General features: G+C 46.4%; 1 protein-coding gene across 1 annotated transcript in view; it reads left to right on the top strand.

Moving 5' to 3' along the window:
* Window positions 1-4,185, top strand: part of MPO (myeloperoxidase) — a 53,081-nt gene that overhangs the window by 18,788 nt on the left and 30,108 nt on the right. The gene's annotated exons all lie outside the window — the stretch shown is intronic.

The raw sequence follows: 4,185 nt of genomic DNA, 5'->3' as shown, positions 1-4,185 counted from the left end.
AGCCCGCACCCCTCACCCTCTCCCGCACCCCAACCCCCTGCCCCAGCTCTGAGCCCCCTCCCACACCCAAACTCCCTCCAAGAACCCGCACCCCGCACTTCCTCCCAGAGCCTGCACCCCTCACCCCTCCCGCACCCAAACTCCCTCCCAGAGCCTGCACCCGTCCCCCCTCCCGCACCCAAACTCCCTCCCAGAGCCTGCACCCCACACCCTCTCCTGCACCCCAAACTCCTGCCCCAGCCTGGTGAAAGTGAGTGAGGGTGGGGGAGAGTGAGCGATGGAGGGAGGGGGGATGGAGTGAGCGGGAGGCAGGAAGAGGTGGGACGGGGGTGGGACCTTGGGGGAAGGGGTGGAGTGAGGGCGGGTCCTGGTGCTGAGCGGGGAGGTTTGGGGGTCCTCAAATATTTTAAATCAAAATGGGGCTCAAACTATATGTATACCCCAAATAAAAAAAATAAACAATAATAGGACCAAAACAGTGCCACCATGGCTAAACAACAGAGTTAAAGTGGTGATTACAGTCAAAAAGGCATCTTTTAAAAACTGGAAGTCAGATCCTACTGAGGAAAATAGAAAGGAGCATAAACTCTGTCAACTGAAGTGTCAAAGTGTAATTAGGCCAAAAAAGAATTTGAAGAGCAATTAGCAAAAGACAAAAACTAACAGCAATTTTTCTTAAGTACATGGGAAGAGGGAAGCCTGGTAAACAGTCAGTGGGGCCACGGACCGACTGAGATGCTAAAGGAGCACTCAAGGTATACTAGGCTGTTGCAGAGAAGCAACATGGATTCTTTGCATCAGTGTTCACTGCAGAGGATGTGAGGGAGATTCCCACACCTGGAACATTATTTTAGGTGACAAACCCGAGGAACTGTCCCAGATGGACGTGTCATTAGAGGAGGTTTGGGAAGAAATTGATAAATTGAATAGTAATAAGTCACCAGGAGCAGATGGTTTTCACCCAAGAGTTCTGAAAGAACTCAAATATGAAATTGCAGAACTACTAACAGTGGTACGTAAACTATTGCTTATGTTAGCTAAAATGACGGGATCTAAGTGAGCTTTTACCACTCAAGAAAGAGATCTTGGAGTCATTGTGGATAATTCGCTGAAAACATCCACTCAATGTGCAGTAGCAGTCGAAAAAGCGAACAGTATATTAGGAACCATTAGGCAATAGATAAATAATAAAACAGAGTATATCATAACGCTACTATATAAATTCATGATACACCTTGAATACTGCATGCAGTTCTGGTCATCCCCACCTCAAAGAAGAGATATTAGATTTGGAAAAGGTAGAGATATGGGCAACAAAAATTATTAGGAGTATGGAACTGCTTCTGTGTGAGGAGAGACTGAAAAGATTGGGACTGTTCAGCTTAGAAAAAAGAAGACTAAGGGGGATATGATAGAGGTCTATAAAATCAAGACTGGTGTGGAGAAAGTGACTAAGGAAGTGCTATTTACCCCTTCACATAACAGAAGAACCAGGGGTCACCCATTAAATTAATAAGCAGCAGGTTTAAAACAAACAAAAGAAGCACTTCTTCACACAACACACAGTCAGCCTGTGGAATTCGTTGCCAGAGGATGTGATGGAGGCCAAAAGTATAACTGGGTTCAGAATAGAATTAGAGAAGTATTAGCCAAGATGGTCAGGATGCAACCCCATGCTCTGGGTGTCCCTAAACCTCTGGCTTCCAGAAACGGGGACTGGACAACAACGGATGGATCACTGGATAATTGCCCCGTTCTGTTCATTCCCTCTGTAGCATCTGGCTTTGGCCACTGTCAGAAGACAGGCTTGCTGGACCATTGGTCTGGCCCAGTATTGCTGTTCCTATGTTCTAAAAAGCTGTAACAGATTCATAAAAGTGCAGGCACAGAAGAACATATCACCAGGTAACTAATATTGGGGAGGGAAGTGAATACGTTTATGGGAGATGTCCCTAAACAAGCCCTTACTTGTATAAAGAGGCTTTTTTTATGAAAAAGGAAGTAGATGTGATAACTCAATGCTTAAAAGCTCAAAGGATTAAAGAGCAATACACTATCCCACCCGTTAAACATGCTCAGCAAAAGCTAGTTACACGCTGCTACGAAGTATGTACTGCTTCTGCTGTTATTAGAATAACCTCTATACTTCAGATACTTCACGTTTTATTTTTATCTGGAAGTAGCGGGCAGTGGGAAGTAGCTGCCAAAGACACAGGAGATTGACAGAGAAATGTTAGGAGAAGAAATAACAGAGGAAATTTAAAAAGTGGAAAACTCCAAGCCTTGTGAATTTCCAGCAAAATTTTACAAGCTGTTAAGGAGGTATCAGCTGATCCTTTAATGCTGCTGTGTTAGGGGAGGAACTTCCAAAATCTATGAGAGAAACTGCTATTGTAGGTCTCCCTAACGTTGGAAAAAAACCTTCCCTCATGCAGAGCTGATAGGCCCAGATTCACAACAAGCTGTTCTTTATTTGCAGAACTGGAGGAGATTTATATACATCCAGATCAAACTGGATTAATTAAGGACCAACAAAGGTCAAGTAATATTTGTATAGTATTTGGAGTAATTCATAGTGCCAGAGCAAAAGGGGGTGTGCTTTTCTTGTTATCCCCAGATGAGGAAAAGGGGTTTACAGGACAGAATGGCATTTTTTATTCATAACTTTAGCACATGAACTTTGAACATTGGCACTGGCCCCATTGCCTTAAATGCAAGCCAACGGAGCCTAGGATCTCCAGTCTGAGATGTGTGAAGGCGGTAAACAGGGATGCAATATTGTTTGTATCTAACCCAGATATTTCCTATAAACTATTATCCAAAAAAATCCATGTCCACTTTTGTATTTGTAAATAGAGCATTTTTGGTACTTGCTTGGTAACGATTTGTAAGATTTCTTATGCTTCCTAGAAAAACAGTTACTAAAAGAAAGGTTCTTAGGGATTGAAAATTACATGTTCTAATGTTCTAAAAGTCTAGTGTAGATAAGGCAGTTTAGAACTGAAAATATGTTACATTGGCTTCCTCCTGCTCCTGTGGTAAAGACTGTGCGGGCCTTGTCTACATTAGGCTTTTAAAATGTATTAATTAGAACATATTAGCTAACAGGTGCTCACATCACGCCTTAAATCCTGGACTAGACAAGGCATTCAGCTAATTTAGCTGTGTAGGGAACATGAGCATCTTCTAAAGTGCACATTAAATAAGGCAATAGCTTCAGTGAGTCTTGTCTCAGTCAACGTGTGCTTTGCAGCACAGGGCAGCCCAGCAGTGCCCTGGTAGCTGGCCAGATAGTTCCAGATTATGGAATTCCTTTTTTTCCTTTTAAAACAAAACCTAAGAAATTCCATTAAAAGACTAAGAGAGTAGTTCTTCTCTGCCGGGCCTTCATACTTTCCTCCTTTACACAGACGTATGTAGGCAGGCAGGCAGGCCTGACTCCCCCGTCCATGTGGGAAGGAACTAATTTTGCCTCTCTTTCACAGAAATGGAAATGGAGACAGAAGGGGTGAAGGTCAGTGTTTTCAAATGTTTGTGCCTAAAGTGAAGCGCCTGACTCTCAAAGGTGTTCACAGGTGACTCATTTCTGACACCCCCATTTCAAAACAGTGACTTCAATCTTTGTTTTCTTCGGTTTCCAGTCTGTGAAGGGTGATAATGCAGGACCACCTTTGTGAGGCTCAGGGCATAATTGGTGCCAGGGCTTGCCAGGGCTGATCCCCAGCACCTCTGGGTCTGGCAGTTCAGCGCCCGGCACCTCTGGGCCTGGCAATTCACAGCCCTGGCAGCTCTGGGCCTGGCACTTCAGAGCCCGGCAGCTCTAGGCCTGGCAGTTCACAGCCCCAGCACCGCTGGGCTTGGCAGTTCAGTGCCCCGGCACCTCTGGGCCTGGCAGTTCACAGTGCCGGCACCGCTGGGCCTGGCAGTTCACAGCCCCAGCACCGCTGGGCCTGGCAGTTCACAGCGCCGGCACCGCTGGACCTGGCAGTTCACAGCCCCAGCACCGCTGGACCTGGCAGTTCAGAGCCCCGGCACCTCTGGGCCCGGCAGTTCAGAGCCCCGGCACCTCTGGGCCTGGCAGTTCAGAGTCCCAGCACCTCTGGGTCTGGCAGTTCAAGGCCCTGGCTACTCTGGGCCTGGCAGTTCAAGGCCCTGGCACCACTGGGCCTGGCAGTTCAGAGTCCC

Source organism: Terrapene carolina, unplaced genomic scaffold, assembly GCF_002925995.2.
Source record: "Terrapene carolina triunguis isolate 2854851 unplaced genomic scaffold, T_m_triunguis-2.0 Scaffold454, whole genome shotgun sequence".
Taxonomy (NCBI): domain Eukaryota; kingdom Metazoa; phylum Chordata; order Testudines; family Emydidae; genus Terrapene; species Terrapene triunguis.
The sequence above is the reverse complement of the archived record's forward strand: the minus strand, read 5'-3'. Positions and strand labels throughout refer to the sequence as shown.